The 24953-nt window shown below is 40.9% G+C and overlaps 1 long non-coding RNA gene across 4 annotated transcripts in view; it reads left to right on the top strand.

Annotated features, from left to right (window-relative positions):
* LOC123638687 overlaps positions 1-23737 on the top strand; it is an 83711-nt gene extending 59974 nt beyond the window's left edge. For all 4 annotated transcript variants that reach the window (XR_006735438.1, XR_006735440.1, XR_006735439.1 and 1 more), the window contains 2 exons: positions 13497-13853; positions 23381-23737. This is a non-coding gene — a long non-coding RNA (uncharacterized LOC123638687). The remainder of the gene's footprint in view (positions 1-13496; positions 13854-23380) is intronic.
* Positions 23738-24953: the final 1216 nt, after the last annotated feature.

Genomic DNA, 24953 nt, shown 5'->3' with positions numbered 1-24953 from the left:
TAAATAGCAAGTATTAAAAAAAGAAAAACTCAGTAATTTTTCAGAGGAAAAAAGGACAAAGTAATTTTTTCTAATTCATTTTTCTGTAATCAATTGAATCTTTTTAGAATTCAAACAATACAATAGATTCAGAATTTTGTCACAAAAATAAAACTGCCGAACTGATACTATAAAATAAATGTAGAAAAATTTTTATGAATTTGTTTTTTTAAGGAAAATAGAGACTCTGCCAACTTATCCCTCAATAACCTTCCAATTGTGTAAAGTATTAAAATGATATTTGCTATTTAAGAATTATTAGAAATTCATTAAATTGGCAAGATCTCAGATTTCAAGTGTTCACATTTTGTTTTGGTAAGTAGCAAACTCTATAAACTCCCTGTTAGAATTAGGTATTTTGGGAATTAGATATTTTGAATGTGAGCAGCAGTTTTCTTCTAACTGGAGGGAAAATGCTCTCCAAATAAGGAAAATAATACATTTTTATTGGATGAGTTCTTCTTTTAGCATAAGGCACCAACAAAGCAACATTCAGAAAGAGAGAAGAAGCCATCCTTCCCCTCACGGATCCTCCCTGTCAGAAGGTTCAGATAACTGAAGGGGGGAATTGCTCTCTAGCACCTTCAGAGTTTCTGACTGCGTCAGGGGGGCTTGTTAGGGCTGGCTCCACAGTCTGTGCGAGGCCCCTGATTCCACTGTCAGAGGCACAGACTGCAACGCTACTGCCTTGCAGCTATCTGGGCTCTGAACGTTCTCGCTCCAGTAAATGGAAAACAGCCTTTCCAGGGCTCTTGCCCTCTGCTGGGAGGCAGAGCACCTTAGCCCAGGTAGAAAACAGATGGCATGGAGGGAGGTACCAAACTCATAGTGTAGTACCAATGGTGACTAATATGAACAAGGAGTAGAGTTCATGTTAGTGATCTGCCCCTTCAGTCTTCGTATTTCCTCTCCATTTGGGGGGACTCTTTTTTTTTTTTTCCAGATATCATTGGTTAGCATCTCAACATGTGTTTAACAGGTCATATAAAACATTATAAGAACAAAAGGACCTTTTGTTGGTACGGAAACCTATATTGTGCATCTAGCATATGCAACCCACCAGGGAAGTCATATGGTGAGATGCAAGATTAATGAGGCATAAACCCTCCCTCTTGGATTTTATAATCTAAATTATGGAGATCAGCTCACAGATAATTTAGTGTTTTAGTCATATTGATTTATCAAATAGTCTCTGGTTGCTGAGCACATGATTATAAAGACTGTGGAAAAACAAATCACCTTTCCACCAAAACAGATTAAATAATGAAGACCAAAATTGTATCTTTTGCCATTTTTTGTTTTATTTTATTTCTTTAGATATAGGATCTTGCTCTATTGCCCAGGCTGCAGTGGTGAGATCATAGATCACTGCAGCCTTGAACTCCTGTGTTCAAGCAATCCTCCCACCTCAGCCTCTGCAGTAGCTGGGATTACAGATACATGTCACTACACCCGATTAATTTCTTTTTTTGGTAAAGATGAGGGTCTTTCCCAGGTTTATTTTCGACTTTAAATGTACTTCATGAGCACATTTGCTTACTAAAATGAGTTTTTGTTTTATATGATATTAAGCCATATGATCCTTTTAATATAGTTCAATAAAATTATCTGAATTAAGTACCTTGATTTGTTATTTTTTAGCATTGTTGGAACTTTTAGAAGCACAATCATCCTAAAACTAATATCAGTGTAATACAAGTCTATTTAACAGTTTTTAAAAGTTAGATATATTTGGAGTGTAGTGCCAAAAGGTGACTAAAAGTAATAAATTTCATAAAATATCAGTGGACTTTAAAAAACCTTTTTAAAAATCCTCTGTGAGCAATAGACTTTAAAACACATTTTTTCCCAAAATCAAAGGGTATGAATTAAGATGAGATAGGGAAAGTCTGTTCATTTTTAACCTTTAAAGATTAAGTATTTAAGAAAAAAATAGAAGGTGAAAATGTCATATGTTTTTTGAAAATTAAAAGAAACATGGGGTCAGGTGTGGTGGCTTATGCCAGTAATCCTAGCACTTTTGGAGGCCAAGGTGAGAGGATCACTTGAGGTCAGAAGTTTGAGACCAGCCTGAGCAAGAGTGAGACCGCATCTCTAAAAAAATAGAAAAATTAGCTGGCCGTGGTGGTGTGCACCTATAGTTCCAGCTACTTGGGAGGCTGACTCAGGAGACTCACTTGAGCCCAGGAGTCTTAGGTTATAGTAAGCTATGATGATGCCACTGCACCTAGCCAGGGAGACAGAGTGAGACCCTGTCTGACACACACACACACAAAAGAAACATGGCAACTCTGCTCATGTGATAAGATAATATTGACTGTGCACAAAATTTTTTTTTAAATTTATTACTCCTGGATACTGAGATTAGAAATGAAGTATAGTCTTAGTCAGAAAAATGAAACCATCTGATTTATTTATAATAATACATTCCAAAGTCCTTTGAGGAATTAAAATCATCCTTATAATGGCAAGCATATGGTAGGTTAGGTTCTTAATAAATACTGGGTGCAATTGAGAGAAAATAATGTATTAATATACGAAAAAATTTAACAGAAATGAAAGCGTCATTTAGAGAATGTCAAAATACAGTAGAAATTTTTAACAACAAACTAGACCAAGCAGTGTAAAAAATTTTGGAGTTTGAAGACAAGGCTTTCAAATTTACCCAGTCAGTCAAAAATGAAGAAAAAAGAATTAGAAGAATGAACAATCTTTCTGAGAAATATGGGATTGTATAAAACAAACAAATATAAGAATCATAGGTATCCCTGAGGGAGAAGAAGGAAAACTAATAAGCATGGAAAACCTATTTGAAGGAATATTAGAGGAAAACTTCCCCAGTATTGCTAGAAATTTAGACATTGAGGTACAAGAAGGTCAGCAATCACTTGGAAAATTCAAGGCAAACAGGAAATCACCAAGGCACATAGTCATCAGTCTGGCCAAAATCAATGTGAAGGAGAAAATCCTACAAGCTTCAAGACAAAAGTGTCAAGTAACTTACAAAGGAAAACCCATCAGACTCACTGCAGACTTCTCACCAGAAACCTTACAAGCCAGAAGGAATTGCAGTTCCATTTTTAGTCTTCTTAAACAGGACAACTGCCAGCCAAGAATTTTGCATCCTGCAAAACTAAGTTTCATAAATAAAAGAGAAATAAAGCCTTGGCCAGACAAGCAAACACTAAGGGAATTTGTCACCATTATACCTGCCCTACAAGAAATGCTTAAAAGTGTGCTATAGGTGGAACAGAACAATTAATACCCACCAGTATAAAAACACCCAAAAGTTAAAAATCACAGCTCTTATAAAACAGTAACATAAGGGAGAAAACAAAGCAACTAGGTGACAATCAACACAACGACTAGAACAGTATCTCACATATCAATACTAACATTGAATGTAAACAGTCTTAATGCTCCAGTTAAAAGATACAGATTGATGAATAGATTAAAAAAAAAAACACAACACAAATTTATGCTCTCTGCAAGAAACCCATGTAACTCGCAAAGATTCTCATATACTCAAGGTAAAGGAGTGGGAAAAAATATTCCATGGAAATGGAAACCAAAAGTGAGCAGGAGTAGTTATTCTGAGATCAGATAATGTAGACCTTAAATCAACAACAGTAAAAAAAAAAAAAAAAAATAAGAAAAGACAAAGATGGTCATTATATAATGATAAAGGGGTCAACTCAACAAGAAGAGACAACAATCCTAAATATATATATGCAACTAACACAGGAGCTCCCAGATTCATAAAACAAATACTACTAGATCTAAGGAAAGAAATAAACACTGACATCATAATAGCCGGGGTTTTTAACACTCCACTAACAGAACTAGATGGATCATTGAGGCAGAAAATTGACAAAGAAACACTGGAATTAAACAGGACTTGAGAAGAAATAGACCTAACAGACATTTACAGAACATTCTACCCCAAAACTGCAGAATATACTTTCTTTTCATGAGCACATTGGTCATTTTCCAAGATAGATCATGTGTCATGCCACAAAATAAGTCTCAGCAAATTCAGAAAATTGAAATCATACCATATATTAATATCTTTTCAGACCACAGTGGAATAAAACTAGGAATCGATTCCAAGAGGAACTCTTAAAATTACACATATACATGGAAATTAAACAACCTGCTGCTGAATGATTCTTGGGTCAGTGATGAAATCAAGATGGAAATTAAAAAGTTTCTTGAATTGAAGGAGAAAGGCAACATAGGCTTCCAATATCGCTGGGATACAGAGAAAGCAGTGGTAAGAGGGAAGTTCATAGCACTAAATGTCTACATCAAAAAACCCAGAAAGATCACAAATCAACAACTTAATGTCACACCACAAGAAACTAGAAAAATTTAAAAAAAAACCCAAAGCTAGCAGAAGAAAAGAAATAACAAAGACCAGAGTAGAACTAAATGAAATGGAAATAAACAAACAAAAAGCAATACAAAAGATCAACAAAACAAAAAGTTGGCTCTTTGAAAAGATAAACAAAATCAATACACCACTAGCTAGATTAACCAGAAATAGAAAAGAAGGGGCTCAAATAAGCTCAATTAGAAATGAAAAAGGAGACGTTACACTGGATACCAAAGAAATACAAAAAATCATCTGAGACCACTATGAAAACCTCTATGCATACCAATTAGAAAATCTAGAGGAAATGGATAAATTTTTGAAAACATACCACCTCCCATGCTTGAATCAGGAAGAAAGAGAAATCCTGGACAAAGCAATAATGAATGGCAAGATTGAAATGGTAATAAAAAATCTTCTGCCCCCAAAAAGCCTAAGACCAGATAGATTCACAGCTGAATTCTACCAGACCCACAAAGAAGAACTGGAAAATATCCAACTGAAACTGTTCCATAACATTGAGAAGGAGAGAATACTATGAAGCCAGTATCACCTTGATACCAAAGCCAAGAAAGGATACAACAAAAAAAGAAAACTACAGACCAGTATCCCTCATAAAGATAGATGCAAAAATCCTCAATAAAATACAAGCAAACCAACACCAATAGGACATCAAAAAGATAATTCAGCGTGATCAAGTGGGTTTCATCCCAGGGTGCAAGGAAGGTTCAACAGGTGCAAATCAATAACTGTGATTCACCACATGAACAGAAGTAAAAACAAAAATCATATGATCATCTCAATAAATATGGAAAAAGCATTCAATAAAATCCAGCACTACTTCATGATAAAAACCTTTAATAAACTAGGCATAAAAGGAACATATCTCAAAATAACAAAAACCATATATGACAAGCCCACAGCCAACATCACACTGAATGGGGAAAAGTTGAAAGCATTCCACCTAAGAACTGAAACAAGAGAAGGGTGCCTGCTGTCACCACTTCTATTCAACATAGTACTGGAAGTCCTAGCCAGAGCAATCAGGCAAGAGAAGAAATAAAGGGCGTCCAAAGTGGGAAGGAGGAAGTCAAACTATTCCTATTTGCCAATGATACAGTGTTATATCTAGAAAACCCTAAAGACTCCACCAGAAGACTCCTAGAATTGATAAATAAATTCAGTAAAGTCTCAGGTTACAAAATTAATGTACACAAACCAGTAGCATTTCTATATACTAATAACAGTCAAGCTGAGAGTCAAATCAGAGACTCAATACCATTCACAATAGCTGCAAAGAAAACAAAACACCTAGGAATATACTCAACCAAAGAGGTGAAAGATCTCTACAAGGAGGACTACAAAACACTGGGGTAAGAAATCACAGATGACACAAACAAATGGAAAAACATATCATGCTCATGGATTGGTAGAATCAACATTATTCAAATGTCCATACTGCCCAAAGTGATTTACAGATTTAATGTAATTCCCATCAAAATACCAACATCATTTTTCACAGATCTAGAAAAAACAATCCTAAACTTCATATGGAACCCAAAGAGAGCATGAATAGCCAAAGCAATCCTAAGCAAAAAGAACAAATCTGGAGGCATCACATTACCAGACTTCAAATTATACTACAAGTCTATAGTAACCAAAACAGCATGGTACTGGCATAAAGGTAGACACCTAGACCAATAGAACAGAATAGAGAACCTGGAAATAAAGCCATATAGCTATGAACAACTGATTTTTGACAATGCAGACAAAAACATACACTGGGGAAAGGATTCCCTATTCAATAAATGGTGCTCGGAAAACTGGGTAGCCACATGCAGAAGAATGAAACTGGACCACTATCTCTCATCATATGCAAAAATTAACTCAAGATGGATTAAAGACGTACATGTAAGACAGGCAACCATAAGATTTCTAGAAGAGCTCATAGGAAAAACTCTTCTGGACATTGGCCTAGGCAAGGAATGTATGACTATGACCCCAAAAGCAAATGCAGCAACAACAAAAATAAATAAATGTGACTTAATTAAACTAAAAAGTTTCTGCACAGCAAAGGAAACAATCAACAGAATAAATAGACAATGTACAGAGTGGGAGAAAATATCACAAACTATACATCCAACAAAGGACTAATATCCAGAATCTAAAAAGAACTCAAACAAATCAGCAAGAAAAAAAAAATCACCGCACCAGAAAGTGGGTAAAAGACATGAACAGATTTTTTTTTTCAGAAGAAGATAAATGGCTGACAAACAAATGGAAAAAATGCTCAACATCACTAATCATCAGGCAAATGCAAATTAAAACCACAATGAGATACCACCTTACCCCTATCAGAAAGGCCATTATTAAAACGTCACAAAACAATAGATGTTGTCATGGATGTGGTGAAAAGGAAATGCTTATACAGACTGTTGGTGGCAATGTAAACTAGTACTATCTCTGTGGAAAATAGTATGATGATTCCTCAAGGAACTAAGAGTAGACCTACCATTTGATCCAGCAATCCCACTATGGGGTATCTACCCAAAGTAAAATAAGTCATTTTACAAAAAAGACACCTGCACCTGAATGTTTATTGCAGCACAATTCGCAATTGCAAAGATATGGAATCAACCTAAGTGCTCAGCAACTGAGGAGTGGAGAAAGAAAATGTGTCATTCATACACACACACACACACACACCACGGAATACTACTCAGCCATAAAAAGGAATGAAATAATGTTTTTCGCAGCAACTTGGATGGAACTGGAGACCGTCATCCTAAGTGAAGTATCTCAGGAATGGAAAACCAGTATTTGGTACCGCATGTTCTCACTTATAAGTGGGAGCCAAATGAAAGGTATATATGGTCATAAAGTGTTGTAATGGACATTGGAAACTAAGAAAAGGGGAGGATGGGGGCTGTGAGGAATAAAAATCTATCTATTGGGTGCAATGTATACTATCCTGGTGATAGGTATGCTAAAAGCCCTGACTTCAGCATTATACAATTCATCCATGTAACAAAAAAAACACTTGTACCCTCTGAATCTATTGAAACTTTTAAAAAGAAAGAAAAAAAGTAAAGCAATTAAATATAATTAAACATAGAATTACCATATGATCCAGCAAATCCACTTCTGGGTATATAGCCAAAAGAATTGAAACCAGGTTCTTGAAGAGATATTTGTGCACCAATGTTCATAGCAGCATCACTCACAATAGCCAAGAGGTGGAAACAACCCAGTTGTCATGGACAGATGAATGGATAAAGAAAACATGGGATACACATACAATGGAATATTATTCAGCCTTAAATAGGGGTAAAATATGACACATACTTCAACATGGATAAATCTTGAAGACATTTTTAGGTGAAATAAACCAGTAATAAAAGGACAAATATTGTACAATTCCAATTATATGAAGTATCTAGAATAGTCAAATTCATAGAGACAGAAAGTAGAATGGTGGTTACTGGGACCTGGGAGAATAAGAGAATGGCTGCAGAGTTCAGTGTAGGGAGACGAAACACTTCTGGAGATGGATAGTGGTGATGGTGGCACAACAGTGTGAATGCACTTAATGCCACCGAACTGTACATTTAAGAATGGTTAAAATGGTAAATTTTATGTTACATATATTTTATCACAATTTTGTAAAAAAAACACTCACTCGTGGAGAAGAGCTGACATTGAAAGCAAGTCTGTTTTCCCCTTGTTACCAGAAAAGGAGAAGGCTGGGAGGAGAAGCAGGGAACCAGTGTGACCGGCAGACAGTGAGGGGTTCCTGAGAAAGGGCCCTGCACCCTGCTCTGGGGGAATAGGCAAAACCTTCTCAGATGTAAGATAGAGGGAACCTGGACCTCGTTTCCTGGATAGATCCCTGAGAACGGCGAGAATTCCGAAGAGGGAAAAATATGGCTATGTGTAATATCTTAGCCATTCAAGTCTCAAACGGCCTCACAAGCTTCCCAGGCCCAGGCCCAGCGGGTGTGAGAGCAGAATGATAGCTGTGTGTGCAAGAGTAGTGGGGAAGAAGCCCGAGAGGCACCGAGACTGAGGGGCGGGCGAGTGGAGCCGAAGGGGACCTCACAAGGATCAAATTTGTGACCAGGGACAACTCAGTGTCCACTGAGTGGAGACAACATGCAGAAGCAGATGAGCCCCTCCAATGCCTTGGCACTGTGTGAGCCCCCCTAGAATTCGTATGTGACACCATGGACAGGGAAAGTCCCTGAATTGACTTCACAAGGGCTTGAAATACAATTTAAATTGTATCGTGAAGTTAAATTTCTTGCACACCAAGGCTCTGGCCTGATGTAAGAAGCCATCATTGTAATACATTCGTTGCAGCTCTAGGCTACCCAGACACTTGGGGCCTTCATATTAACTTTTCATGGTAATTTGTTCACTTGCATGAGATTTTCCATCATTAGTGGTTTAAGCTAGCATCATAGGGTGATGCTTATGTGTTCTTCCTTGTTTTACCCAGAACAGAAGGAAGGCATTGGCTGCCCAAACGTTGAGAATTTGAAGTTGACAATGGCAGCATTGCATGTAAGAGGAGTTTGTTTGGCTCTTCCGGCCAAGCTCCCTTCAGCAAGAGAAATAAAAATTGTAGTTCGGTGTCTGCTAATCACTTACCTTAAATTCCATATCTTATTTTCGCTTCCTGCTGCAATGAGCTGCGGAGTAATTAATTGCCTGAAACACATGTGTGGTCTGAAATTTGAACGTCTTATGAAGGCGTGACTTATAGCTTCCCTAGAAAAAGGGAGAAAATTATCCATTGCACCAGGAACAGGAAAATTTCCCTCCGATCTTCTTTTTCCTATTAGGTCCATGCTTTCTCTTCTGTTTGCAAAATGTTTTGGGATGGGGGTGCGTTGAAACAGCACACACCCTACTGACAGCTGGGACAATCTCCTCGTCCATTCCCAAACAGTTTTCAATTGTGTGACTATTTTCTATTTGGGAGTGGAGAAAGGAAAGTGAGTTGAATGAGAATGCTGAGCTACTGGCAGGAGGTATTTCAGTGCATAGCGTTGTTTTTGCTTTTCTCTAAAGGAATGATGCTAAACTCAACTGGGCTGTAACACCTGGATTTTAGTATCTGAAAATTTAAGCTAATTGGAAAAACATAATTCCTACTTAATATAGCTTTCACCTGCTGACATCAATTTAATATGATTACTCCCAGTGTTAATTTCAAGTTCTAAATACAGTCTCATGTAATAGTGGCTCATATAGAATTCTATCTCTTTGTCTTCCTAATTCTACTGCAGATAAATGTTCCCTGGGCTACTCAGGCAAATCCTTGTAATCCTGGGAATGTGGTCTTTAAGCAACTAACCTCTTGATGGAAAAAAATACCAGTCCTGGTCTTCATCACTTTTCTCTACTCTACTAAGTCCAGGTTTTGGGTACTTTCCAGTTTTTTAGTGTCTAGAGACTTCATCTGCCTATAAGACTCCTGGATTTTCCTGTTTTCCTCACAGTTCTCACAGCTCCAGCTCTCCCTCTTGCACTTGCTCTCTCCCCGCCCCCTTCACCCTGGGAATTAAAGGTATGTACTCTGTAGTCTCAATAACACTGACTTTTAAGTGAGACCACAGTATAAAATAATAAATGAGATTTTAAACAACTTTTGAAGTGGGTGTGAGCCATGTTGTATGTTTCAAGACTGATATTCTTGCAGAAGCCATTGCGGAAGATGACGAAAGGAAAATGAATCACAGATGAGCGTGAAACAAAAACAAATGAAATAAAGAAAATGAACAGACTCAGACTTGAGAATGATTTTCTATTTCTAATTAGGCTTGATACCACCATGTTTGGTGACTGGTATGTTTTCACTCACATCTGCTGACCTGCTTGAAAAAAGAAACGAAGAAGTCACTTCAAGGGATCCACATTTCAATTTCGGTGTGTGGGACAATTCTCCACAAGAGTCTAGTAGCCATCATACCTACGGCAAGGCCTGGCTTCTTGGTTCACTGGGCACTTCCCTGATATCATTTCATTATTCATGCCAGTGTGACATTTACTTCCATAGCATTTTCCATTGCTCCATTTCTAACTTTAGCATGTAATAGTCATAAAATAACATAAATAGATAAGGGAACTACTGCGCATAGCTCTGGAAACCCGCCGACACCCAGTCTGCTAGTCCTGCTGTGCTTGGCTGCTATAAACCAGAATGGTACTGACACCAGCAAATGAGAAATTAGCTAAAGGTTTAATGCAGACATTGGTTTGTTTTCAGAATTTTAGGTGGAATATACCAGCTTGATGAAAGCTTTGAAAAATGCAGTATAATTCTTTATGAAAATCAAAAGTACAACCAGTTATAATTTTAAAAAAAGAGAAGAAAAATAACTAACTTTAGGGAACTGGATATTTGTGTGGCACCAAATTCTCACCCCAGAACAACTAGCAAATTGACAAAGGGAAAATATATCTTAACAGTGAAGAGAGCTGTGGTTGCCACCATATTAATTCAAGGATCAAACCTGGCATCACTAATAGTGGGGCAGCCAGGCTCAGTGTGTTCCCGATGTACTGAGAAGACAGCTTCACCGATGAGTGTTATTCCAAACATACAACCTGAATCTAAGCAAGACTTCAGCTGTACAGGCTATACAGAAGATGGAGGAACAAATTAAACCACCATGAAAAAAGAATCAGAAGTCCAGAATTGGGGTACTGTAATAGGCAACTAGCTTGGCCTCTTTGAAAAGTTAATAGTATGGGAAGGGGCTGGGTTGTGCTGTTTTGGATTAAAAGAAACGGAAGACATAACAATTGTTAACATGTGTTCCTTGATTGGATTCTAAATTGGAAAAAAATCCATAAATACCCTGAGTTGATCATTATACAATGTATACATGCACTAAAACATCACAAGTATTACATATCCCATAAATGTGTACAATTAGCCAGGCGCAGTGGCTCACGCCTATAATCCTAGCACTTTGGGAGGCCAAGGCGGGAGGATAGCTTGGTCAGGAGTTTGAGACCAGCCTGAGTAAGTGCCAGACCCCGTCTCTACACAAAATAGAAAAATTAGCTGGACATGTTGCCGCTGTAGTCCCAGCTACTCAGGAGGCTGAGGCAGGAGGATTGCTGGAGCCCAGGAGTTTGAAGTTACAGTGAGCTGTGATGACACCACTGCAATCTAGCAGGGGTGACAGAGTGATACCCTGTCTCAAAAAAAAAAAAAAAAAAGAAAAGAAAAGAAAAAAAAGTACAGTTATTCTGTGTCAATTATAAATAAACAATTAATTTTTAAAAAGCATGCTCTAAAAAACATCTATAAAACCAAGGTAATAATTTGAATATGGACTGAGTGTTACATGATATTAGGGAATTGCTATTAATTTATTAAGTGGGATATATTGGAATTTGGTTATGTAAGAGGATGTCCTCATTTTTTGCAGATGTGTGCTGAAGTGCTTGGGAGCAACTTTAGAGTGATCCAACTAAAAAAATACAGATAAATAAAGATGGCAAAATGATAGCAATTACTGATTAAAGATGTTGGGTTATTTGTGTTCGTTGTATTCTTTTTTTCCACTTCTCTGCGTGTTTAAACAATTTTATGATAAAAAGGTAAGAAAAAAACCCTGCTTTTATTAGTTGATAATGTATGAAAATCAGATTTTTCAAAACTAGTTAGTTTCTCTCCACCCATTTGGACCAGATCAACTGATCAAATTCAGCAAAAACAATTTAAAAACAAAATAAAAATTAAGAATAAAATAAAAGACTCATAATTTTTTTAAAACTAAGCACACCTGCAGCCCTCATATGAACTCATTCATTGGCAACAACAACAAAAAGGCAATAATTTAAACTAAACCACATCAATTTCCCTTTAATTATCTTTATTTTATGAGGGAAAAACAAAAATTTGTGGTGGTAACAGTGCCTGGTTTTTATGTAAGTTAAAACAATGTAAATGGATTATTTGCTGTCCTACAATGAATGATTTTTAAGCAGATGGTTTAAAAGTGAAAACAATTTTGCTAATCACAAATGATCTGTTACAAACAACTTTCCCATGTGTGTTAATTGAAGCAGAGTGAGTACCTGTCAGTAAAAACAGAGCTAGGCTTAGGGAACGGCTCACAATGTATAAATAATTGTGCTAGTTTGCAAATCAACTAAATAATTTACCCCTCGCATGTACAGTTGACTCTTGAACAACAGGGGTTTGACCTGTGAGGCTCCACTTATACGTGGATTTCCTTTCACCTCTGCCACCTGAGACAGCAGGAACAACTCCTCCTCTTCCTCCTCCTCAGCCTCCTCAACCTGAAGATGATGAGGATGAAGACCTTTATGATGATCCACTTCCACTTAATGAACAGGAAATATATTTTCTCTTCCTAAAGGATGATTTCCTTCATAACATTTTCTTTTCTCTAAACTGCTTTATTGTAAGAATACAGTATGTAACACATATACAAAACGTGTTAACTGTTCATGTTGCTGATAAGGCTTCCAGTTGACAGGAGGCTATTCGTGGTTAAGTTATGGGGGAGTCAAGTTATACGAGGATTTTGGCTGCATGGGGGATCAGTGCCCCGAACTCTCATGGTGTTTAAGGCTCAACCGTATTTTCAACCAGCCTACCTTCTTATCTGGGTGTATGTATAGAATATACTAATTAAATAAAATACTTATATTTTGACTTAAATTGTCCTGATTTGGTGGTTGAGTGATTTATAAAGTTGCTGGGATTCATTTCCTGTAATAACAAAGCGATCATCAGTCGGGCATAACAGAAGCGGCACAGTGCTGGGAGTTGTGGAGCCTGGGTGACACAGGCCAGGCTATGTGCTTGTGTGCTCAGTAAGTATGTTCGGCTGTGGGTAAGGCTTTAGTCTTCTTGAGCTTCTTTAGCATCCTCATTTAAATATACTTGTGGTTAGAACAGATGAAAGGCTCTGAACTGGGGTTGGGAGGATACATGAATCCCCTGAAATTAAAGAGCATCAGTGTGGAAGAACTGTTCTGAGGAGAGGTGTGATAGATCAGATGTGGCCACAAATCTTTGCCGTGACGCCCCCTACAGGTGTTGTCTATTCCCCGGCCCACTGCTCTGGCCCGGCCTTACGACTCACTCTGAACGAAAGAACGAAGCAGAAGTGATGTCATGTGACTTCCCGGCCTTGGCTTCAGGAAGCCTTGCAGCTCTTGCCCTGGTTCTCTTGGAATGCTGCCACCGCCAAATAGGTTGGTCCTCGCTCTCCTGCTGCAGACACAGGGCCCCGCTGACAGCCAGCGACAACCACCAACCATGAGACTGAGGCTGTCTGGGCCGTTCAGCCTCAGGTAAGCCATCGGATGGCTGATGACCCTGGAGACACAGCCGGCAGAAGAACCACCAGGGAGGCTTAGCGCAAATTGCAGAACTGTGAGCAAATTAATGGTAAGTTTTGAGAGGGTTTGTTATACCGTAATATGTAACCACTTCAAGAGGGTACTTAGTTTTTATGTAATTCTCAAAGGTTATGAACTATAATATTACCGAATTTGAATTTGATTATTTAAAATGTCATGATTTCTTATTTCTACTATATGTCACAGGCATGATTCAATTTAGCAAATATTGCAAACTGCATTTTAAAGTAAATCCTAGGATTTTTTGAACTGAAGCAGCAGCAGGCTCTCTAGTCTGTAGTTCAAAGATTTTTCCTACTTTCTTCCTGGAAAAAAAAAAAAAGGTGGGGCAGTGTTTGGGCACCTCTCTCATTCTCCATAATTTTTAGAGATTTAAGCAATGTCAACTGAAAATTCTATTAACATTCTGGTTTGTTATTTCCAGGCCAGTGTTTAAACTTATTTAGGACAGCTGGCATCTGCTCCTAAGTGAGCTTGCCCTTCAATCGTTTCTTACTAAACGTCGTCCCAGCCTTGCTGGTCTACACAGGCTTCTACTCCGTGACCTTCACCACTGGCATGATGCCATCCCAGCCCTGCACGCATCCTACACTTTCTTGCGTTTGATTCCAACAGCTCTCTTCATCATCTAGAACATTAGCCTCCTTCTGGATTCAGTCTTTCTCTTTTTCTCACATGTTCTTGACAGATCTTTTTGTACCCATGCTTGTTTCTCTAGATCGCCTTTCACATTTTACACACACCATTTAAAAATATATCAGATCTCAGCAGACAGCTTCCTGCCTGAAGACATTAAATCTTTTTGGCTGCCTCCTTCCTTTTTCTTTTCTTTTCCCCTCGCCCCTCCTCCCTCCGGGCTTTGGACTATTTACAATAGTAGGATCTGAATTTTATTTTGAGGAATCTCCTCTGCTGCTTCTTTTTGGAATCTTGGGCCAGGGTGTCAAAGTCAGGCCTTTATAATTTCCTGAAATATTTTTAAGCTCAGACTAACTGAGTGTGTGTCTGGCAGTGACCACATCCCTCTGGAATTTTCTGATGGCCAGGTGGCCCTCTTCCAGGGTTCCTGTCACTTCTGATTTTCCATTCAGGGCCTCCTAGTTGGCCAGAATTAGAAGCAGGGTGTTAATCCTCCTCGCTTCCTCTCCCTCTCCCTTCTGAAAGATGACATTATCATGTGGCTTAGTGATTCCAAACTGGCTGCACATTTGAATCACTTGAGGCACTTTAAAAAATAAACAAAAAAACCAATGTCTGGGCCCCACCCTGAGAGATTCTGCTTTCATTAGCCTGTGATGGAGCCTGCCTATCAATTTTTTTATTTTAAATTCTGGGCTACTCTAACGTGCAGTGAGGGCTAAGGACACTAATTGAGGCAAATCATGGATTTATCAGATGTTCCGAATTTAGAAAAGGAGACATCTGGCAGATGCCTGGATAGCTGAAGCCCCCACCATTAAGATTTCAAATGCTTCTCTTCTCCAGTCCATTAAGTTTTAACACAGGCAATCTAGTTCTAGCATGTCTAAACAGGATAATGACAACCAGAACTATGATATTACTTTCTGATGGTTGATATTAATCTCAACACAGCTTTAACATCTTTAAACAAGATGAAGCTGGGCAGCAAAAGTCCTTTGAAAACCTCAGAAGACAGGGTTTGGGATGTTAGCTTTTCTGAAATTCCAAATAGAGATGAATCATGTTGCTCTTGATGGTTTTCCTTATTAATTGAAAGCAATTTGACAAAAGAAGGAAATTTAAAATGGGAAAATAAAAACAAATCATTTTTTCACCTTCTTTGGTCAGTTTTTAGGATGCTAATTCCATCTTAGTCAAAAGGCAATTGAGATGTTAAATATATTATGTTGGTTTTTTTTTTTACCATATAATTTCTTTCTATTTTTAGTAGAGACGGGGTCTCACTCTTGCTCAGGCTGGTCTCGAACTCCTGAGCTCAAACAATCCACCCGCCTCGGCCTGCCAGAGTGCTAGGATTACAGGCGTGAGCCACCGCGCCCGGCCAATATATTACGTTTTTAAAAAATTCTCTCAGCACACATCACATACACTACACATTTGGGCTTTTAAAAAATATTTAATTCCAACTTGTTAATGATATTCACCAAGTATACAACAAATTTTCCAAAACACTATTTTTCTCCTTTCTCAATAGAAATGGCCTGTTTCTGGTTAGTGGCGAGAGTTTGGTGTCATTCTCAGAAGTACGTTAAGTGTCAGCTAAACTGAGACATTCAGGAATAAGTGGCAAGTTGCCCCTGAAGTCACATGACTCGAAATGAGTATCTCTTCATGGGACCTTGCACAGGGCATAGCTGCATCCAGGCACATGCTGGCAACCAAGCACGACGATGCAATTTGGCAGGCAGTGCTGGACACTGCGGGCATCTGAGGGGGACATCAGCCTCTTACGAACTAGAGATGACTGTGGAAGAACATGAGGATGCAATTTTCCAGGATGATCACTCAAGGACTAAAAGGCCTAGAAGTGTTCTAATACTCTAGCTCTACTCTGCTCTGAGCTAGCTCTGTAGAAACTGCTGTCTGAGGACAGGAGAAGTCCAGACCTGCACTTTGCAGGAATCCACAGACACACAGGCAACAGAAAGGATGAGGAACGTGCTCATGTTGAAACACTGCAACTGCTTTCAATCAAGCAGGCCCGTTTGGAATAACATGAATTTTGTCAATAATTCAGTTTTGCAAATGTTTTGCAATTTGGTTTCATCTGACAAACTCTCAGTAGTGTATTTTTCCAATTTCCAAAAAAGCACATGCAGAAAAATGGTGTCAAATAACATTAAAGCATGTGTTTTGAAACTGTGGACACCAAGGAGACTAGCGTTGGCTCTCTTTCCAACTCTAACTCATGCCATCTTGAGCTAGGTTTACAGGAGCTTGAAAACAATGCATGAGACGATGGCAGAAGGAAAAAGAATGCCTGACAAAGTAAGACAGAGATAACAGCAGAGTGAAGACAGCTGACACGGGGATTCTTAAAATTGGTGGGTTTAATTTAGACAATGTTATTTTAATGTCTCCGTCCTTTTACTTAGATGCACATACCTAAACACCCACAAATATTCATCATCCATTGCCCAATACCAACACTGAAAACAATGTATACTTTTGTTCTATATTAGGACAAAAATCACAGATTCATGCATAATTGTTTACAGAAGTTTAAAAAATAATGAAGTTGCATTTCTGCTCCTACCAAAATTGTACAGTCTCTCTAAACAACCTTCTTGACTTTCTGGAGAAAAGAGAAGATTCCCACTGCTTCAAATTAAAGTCCACATATTAGCAGAGGAATTATTGGTTATGACAGATTGAAAACAGATTGGGTGTTTCTTCAATTAGAAATAAGTACATTCATTTTATAAATGGTTTGCCGTAAGGAGAGCAATCCTGTTTAGACCCGAGGTATACGTCATGGATTGTTTTTTCCACTTCTTTCCTCAGTAGTGCAGAGGGGAAAAACATACTTAGCACTTCTAATAGGTTTTTTGGCTTTGCAAGCAATACAATCAACCTCTTGATTCATCCTAAAATAGTAGGCATTCCTACTTTGGTACAATTCAATCAGGATTGCATAATTGCTGGGTTCAAAAGAATACGACATTCTACCTCTTCACTTAAACTGATTCAGTGTGAATTAACTTAAAATGTCACACTCGATTTAGATAAAACAATACTTAAAAAACAATACTGTTTGGTTAAGAAAGAGGTTAATGAGGAAAATGTAATCCCTACTCGAATGCCATTGGAATGCAAAGCCACATTTATTTGCATGTGTGGTATCTGTAAAAGGTCCAAGGAATTTTGTTTTTGGTGTTTTGAATTGTTTATAATGTATTCTCTTTTTATTCCATCTACTAACAATTCCCAGAAATGATGGAGATCAAAAGATGGAAAAATATAAATGCATTTGGGTTGTAAGAAAATTACCAGTTGCAACATCAGCTCTACCCACAGTTCATAAAGCAGGTGATTATGAGGACAATAAAGAAAAATGTCATTAAATCAGAAAAATCCCTTGAATCTTGCCAATTCTGTGATAGCGCCTAGAAGTCTGACAACTCAAAATAGTCCATGCCAAATTATGCAACAAAATTTCACTAATAATGATGCTCATTTGCAAGGATTTATTAAATAGTTTAGATATTCCAGGCTGCAGGACATGGAACATACTGGATAATCTCTTTGACGTTATGTTTTATTAAATAATTTCCCAAAGTGTCAAGTAAAACAAATCTATTCTTTTAAAAGCAACCTTGGAAAGGTCACCAACTTTTCGATAGACCAGTTTCTCATTTCACTTCTAGGTTATTTTCTCACACATTTTAGGTTTGGGAATAGCTCCATTAAGAACACTGGGTTTCAAAACAACCCCATTTCCCTCTGAGGTCCAGCAGCCAGAGCAGAGCCTAGCACTGAGAAGCCATAGGCCATCAATTAACAACAACTAGCCGGGCTCTGGGGGCCAGGGACAGCTTGGCAGAAAGTCAGTCATGTTAGTGTTCAGGCCAAAGCTCCCATTCAATATGGCATTGCTGCCCTATTGCAGTGAAGTGCCAATGGTCAGAATCACCATCGCTTAAACTTCTATTTCTTTTTCTTTTTTTGGAGACAGAGTCTCGCTCTGTTGCCCCGGCTAGAGTGCCGTGGCATCAGCCTAGCTCACAGCAACCTTAAGCAATCCTCCTGCCTCAGCCTCCAGAGTAGCTGGGACTACAGGCATGTGCCACCATGCCCGGCTAATTTTTTTTCTATATATTTTTAGTTGTCCAGATAATTTCTTTCTATTTTTAGTAGAGACGGGGTCTCGCTCTTGTTCAGGCTGGTCTTGAACTGACCTCGAGCGATCCTCCCACCTCGGCCTCCCAGAGTGCTAGGATTACAGGCATGAGCCACCACACCCAGCCCTAAACTTCTATTTCAATGCCTTGATCTGTCACTTGAATGTTTACCCCTAGGCTTTAAATATGCAAGAATAAAAATGAAACAAAAATTAACATGTTTCTGACCTCTCCTACTATTTCTATTTCTGGTAAGTTCTTTCAGATAGCTAGAGTGATAAAATTCTACGGTAACTAAATACCTCCAGAAACCTCTATTGCTCAGAACTACAGTTTTCAGGGGCAGGGCCTGCTGTGCAGTAACTCCCCAAGCCGCTTCCTGCCACCAGGCAGGAGGAGCGACTCGTCTGATTGGTGCATTTGCAGAAGGAACAGAGTGTGCCCAGGCAGTCCCTCCAGCACCCCTGAGCCAGCCGGGCAGGTACCCTCTGTGCGGTGGGGTTGGGGGGAGGCCTGTGGTGCCCAGATTGCCAGGGCCTAGGTGACTGCCAGCCGGTGGAGCAATTCACAAGCGCACTGTGGCGGCTGTCTCAATCCAGCTCTTATTAGTAATACAGCCGGTATTTTTAATCTCTGTTCTTCTGATTCCTGACACCATAAAGTTAGTACCAAACTCTGGTAAGGATGAGAGATGCCGTTTATTGAGCCTCTAAAATCCCAACTACTTCACAGAAGTAAATTAATACAGAATTCATGTATATATTTTAAAGTTTTAGCCATCTCTCCGTCTTGGATCGTGCTGCCCTGCTGCTGCACGTGGTCTTGGCTCTGCCACCGACGCTGGGAGCCTCCTCTCTCTGCGTCACTGCTGACATGGTGGTAGAGGGACTGGAAACCAAGGGCAGTCGTTTCTACTCCCATTGCGCTGGCCAGCAGCAGTCCAGTGGTCACAACTGCATGCCACACAGCGGGGCTGTGCACCCCTCCTGCAGAGAGGGCTGCCGTGTGTTTGTGAGCGACGATGCAGTTACCAGGGCAATCAATTCCTTCCGGACAAACATTAGTTAAGTGACACATAGTCTGTCTTGTCTGTGCTCAGGAAGAATTGATGAGCCGAAGAATCAGCCGCCGAGTAATACCTGCAGGTGCACGGCTGTGGGCAGGGCTCAGGCAGCGAGTGAGCAGAGGAAGCGGCCCCGTTGCTGCTGCCACAGAGACCTGCAGAGTCTGCCCGGCTCTGGGTTCGCACGCGACGAAGCTGATCGTCCTCAGTGACTGGTCATTCAACCCTCGGGCTGGAAACTGAAAACTCACTGCCCCTAAGCAGGTTAGAGCCTCCTCGGGGAGTGAATGTCCAGAGATTAGACCACAAAACAGGACAATATACAATCAAGTATCAAAATGGGCAGGTCAGTCATTAAACCCTAGTGAAAATTTTTGCCTAAATTCCACAAAAAAAAATTGTTTTTTTTTTTTTCTTTTCTGTGGAAATCAGAAAAGGCAGGCAGTGGCAGTGAGGCCTTGTGGCAAAAGCGGCAGCGTGAGGTGACAGCAGCAATGCGGGACGGTCCTCCCTCAGCCCCTTGGCTTGTGGATGGCAGGGACCCCTCCTGATTACACGCACTGCCCCCGACCTGCCCTGGTCAGGACAGCCATCTCACCACTGCAGGGTCTGTACGACTCCGTGTTCACACTAACCCTGACCTCACGTGAACCACCCCGACGGCCTTGCTCCCTGTCAGTCATGGTTCAGTACAGGAAACAGAAAACCATAGATCTGCCATGATCAGAGGCTTTGATACAAGGTACCACGTGGAAGGGCTGGAGGAGCCCAGTCAGGGGCAGCCATCAGAGTCCCCACAGCCATGAGGCTGGTGACCAGACAGTGGACCATGGAGTCAGGCCACTGCCCATCCTCATGTCTTCCAGAGCCGTCTTGTACACCTACACAGCTGCCTTTCAAATCTTACCTGACTGTATTTCATTATGGGAACCTAAATTGCATCCTGAACTCTTGCTGCAAAGGTGAGTGGGAACTGTAGTTTACACTTCTAGGCCCTGCAAGACAAGGCAGGGGCAAAACCTAGGAAAGCCTGGTGCTGTGGCCAAGGGCCAGCACAGCTCCCACAGGGACTGCACACGGAGTCACAGGCCGAGTGCTCTAGGAACAAGGTGCCCAGCACACATGCTCTGCTGAGCCCCCCTTCCTGGGAGTCTCCCTCAAGATGGGGAACACTAAAACTAACCACTGAGAGCTGGTGGTGTTGCTGCCTGAATTGCCTTCCTTAAGATCGGGTCTTCCGGCGGCCTTGAGAGCTAGGGGACTGACTTGGCTGAAGAACTTAGGAGAGCTCCCATCTTGCTCTGCCAGTCACCTTCCCATTCCACACCCTTTTTGAGATTTCAGAGATCAGTGCTTCCCCAGGCCTGGTCCCATGACCAGCAGCAGCATCACTTGGGAACAGGTTAGAAATGCAAACTCTCAAACCGTACCCCAGACCTGCTGAATCGGAAACTAGGGGTGGAGTCTAGTCTGTGATTTAAGAAGCCCTTCAGGTGATTCTAAAGCCTGCTACAATTTCAGAACAACTGCTATAAGGAAATATACACTTCTGGAACAATAGAATAGGGGAAATAATGCCCACTTGATTACTACTGGGGCAAAAACAGCATAAACCTCATCGTAGAGCTCTGGCAAAGCTAAGATGTAGCATGCAGCTAGGTCCATCTCTCCCCAGGTGCACATCTAAATCTGCTTTCCCTCTGCCTGACCACATGGTGCAGGAACCCAAAGCCACGGTCAGCATGATTTTAGGTGAAGAGAGAGAAGGAAGGCCATAGCTAACCTGCACCTTGGCTCTATCCTACTATCTGGGCTGGGCACAGTGGCTCAGGCCTGTAATCTTAGCACTCTGGGAGGCCAAGGGAGGAGTATTGCTTGAGGTCAGGAGTTCAAGACCAGCCTGAGCAAGAGCGAGAACCCATCTCTACAAAAAATAGAAAAATTAGCTGGGCATGGTGGTGTACACCTCTAGTCCCAGCTACTTGGGAGGCTGAGGCAGGGGGATGGCTTGAGCCTAGGAGTTTGAGGTTACAGTGAGCTATGATGACACCACTGCACTCCAGCCCAGGCAACAGAGCAAGACCCTATCGCAAAAAAAAAAAAAACAAACAAACAAAATATGACAAAACAAAACAAACTCCCACAACCCTAGTCTCTGGAATGGAAGAAAAGAGAGAGATGGTTAATATTCCTGAGGACAGGCTCTAGTAGGTCCACTTACCAGGAAATAGAATGGTCTGCCTTCTAGTAAATATGCTTTAATCAGCGTCCTGAAACTTGAACAGTCAAAGTAGTGTCTGCTCCTCGTAGACACTGAAGCAGAGAGATAGGAGAAGAGACAGAATTATTCCTTACCCCGAACATCAGTCTCTGAGCTCTTAAATTGCTTCCCATGATTCAAGACTATTCCACCTGTCCCTATTAAGACAATGGGTCCCCTTGCCAAAATTTCTGACTGCAGTCACCTCTCCTCCCCACCTCCCATTCCTAGCTTGAACAGGCCCCTTCTGCTCCGGTCTCTGCTCCCGAGTTCCTATTCGAATTATCTTCCTCTTGCCGCCAGTCCTGTCCTAGGCTCCACGTCATTCTTTCTTGCCAGTTTTCTTCCTGGGGCCTGAAGCCTGCCATGCTCTCTTCTCCAGTATTATCAATACTTTCACAATCAGGGGAAAAACACTGTGTTGAGATTTTCAGAATTGAGTTCCCACCTCCCAAACTCATTTTCACTGAGGATCACATTCAGTGTCAAGTCTGCAAGAGGGGATGTCCCCACTATAGCTCAGGCTAGAGCACCAAGGGCAGCAGGGGCTTCAGCCTCACAAGCCAAGCCTGAAAAGCCTGAAACTGATGGGAACCTTGTCAGAGAAACATGGAGTTTTCTAAAACCACAGCTCTCAAACTTCTTTTTAATCTATGAGAAATACATTTTACATTGCAACCCAGTACCCGCACATGTATGAAAAAAACTGTGAAAGAATACTTATCCTTCTGATATTTTCTATTGCATTTTTAAAATGCTAGTCAAATCCCACATAATTGATTTCATGGGTTACTAATGGTTAGCAACCTGCAGTTTGAAAAACACTGCTCTAAAGTACACACCATAATAATCACACTACCAGTACTAAAGAAAAAACAGCATTAATAGCACATTGTCATCATTACTAATGCTGCTTAGTGCTCTATGTGTTTGTGTGTGTGTTACTGTCATTTCAATTAAAATCTTAAATTGCTACAGGCCAGGCCCACAATACCAACTCTATACTCTTAGTATTGCAGTGAATACAAAAAAAAAATTGCTTGTATTGAATTCCTCTTAACTCTGAATTTGGTGATGATTTACAGCAGCACAAGTGGATGACCAAATTTTCATTACCAGATTAGTAGGTATTTTCCAGGTTTCAACAAACATTTTGGTGCGATGAAGTTTAGTTTAGCTCCAGTTAATCAATATAATCATATAATGAAGGTTCTCCTCTCTCCCTGTTGAATAACAGTAGTTCAAAGACTGGAAACACTTCAAGGATAAAAAATGGGGTTTGAAAACGGAAACGTATGCCTTCTAGAATAGTCTTAGATCTTCAGCTGTCACATGAGAGAAGCTCAACGCTGTCCTTTGCAGCTGGATTTCTGCCTCTCTACAAACATGCACATATACGTTTTCACTAGGAACGGCCATCACACACGACACACGGAGACACGATCCCGCACCCCGAGGTATGCGACACCGGGCGGCGCGTGCCCGAGCCCCACGGGTCGTCTGCAACCCAGACAGACGCGGGATGCCGGCGGCCAGGAACCCTGGCCTCTCCTGGCTCTCTCCCCAAAGCAAAACCCACCGTGGACGCCGCGGAGAACCGGGAAACCTCATGGCTTTCATCATTTCCTTTCCCCAAGCTCCATGTGGCGCGCAGGACACTCCGTTTTCCTGCAGGTTTGCGTCTTCCCGAGAGGCGAGCGGAGGAGGGGAGAGCGGATCTGCGCGCCCAGGGCGCGGGGCGCAGAGGGGAGCAGCCCGCCCCGCGCCGCCGGCCGCCCGCGCCCGCTCCGAGCCCGCAGGACTCCTGGGCCCCGGCGCGGCTGAGAGTTGGCGCCACCTGGCTTCCTGAGCAAGAACAAGAGGCAGGAGGTGGACGAGGTCGAAGAGGGGCCCGCAGCCTCCTCCCCGCCGAGGGCACCGGGCGGGCGGGTTCGAAGGTGACGCGCCTCTCGCTTCACAGCCCGGGCGGCGCTGCGGGGGGAGGCGCAGTCCCCTTCCCGGGAATCACCGGGAACTTCCCTCTCTATTCGTGGTAAAATAGTGGATTCCGCATTTAAAGCAGGTGTAAAGTGCAGAAACACCTGTGGCACTCAAAGCATTATAAGTAAGCACAGATGAATTTACGCACTGATCTGCTCTGGCTCGTTTCTATCAATCACCTGTCCTGTGCGATTCCCCGCACCGACCTATGGGGGGAGGAGAAGAATACCGGAGAACAGGCTCCCTAGGATTCGGATCTCCACCCTGTTGCAACACTGGAAAGGAGTCAGGTTAAATGCAACCCCTGTGCCTCAGTTTGTTCACATGCTAAATGGGGAGAACAATACCTTCAGGTGACTGATGAGAAAAGGAAAACCTAGTGAGAAACTGCCTTCAATGTTACCATTTTTGTAGAAAGGTACAATAACAATCCTAGTGAAAATGATAATAGGTTATTATTATCCACTCAGTGCCTTACACATTTCCACTGAGTTTGTATTTACATGTACGGATATAATGAATTCACAGAACAGCTGTTAATTGGAGGGCACTTGCCACAAACTGCTTTATCTAGAGCCTGGACTAGTTACCAAAAAGGAATTATATTATGCATCTATTTCAGCATGCCTTTTAAAGAGTGGAATCTAGAGACAGTGGTTTGGAAACTGACTTTCCACATAACCATGCAGGAACAAAAACACAGACACATGGATGCATATGATATGTGCATACCAAGTGCATATATGAAAATGTGCACATGCATGGGAAATATGAGTTTGCATTTATAATAATGCACATTGCTACTCACTTTACAAAAGATTTTTGCATTTACTTCTCATTTAATCCTCACAGCATTAGGCATTGTTAAACCCCATTTTACGGATTAGAAAAACTGAAGCTCAGAAAAATAACTTTCCCAAAATCTTGATAAGAAGTTATAGAACCAAAGCCGTTTATTCTGAGTCATTCTCATATTTAGCAAACATGTGATTGACACCTACT

Source organism: Lemur catta, chromosome 5 (assembly GCF_020740605.2).
Source record: "Lemur catta isolate mLemCat1 chromosome 5, mLemCat1.pri, whole genome shotgun sequence".
Taxonomy (NCBI): Eukaryota; Metazoa; Chordata; class Mammalia; order Primates; family Lemuridae; genus Lemur; species Lemur catta.
This window is presented reverse-complemented; position numbering and strand designations above follow the sequence as displayed.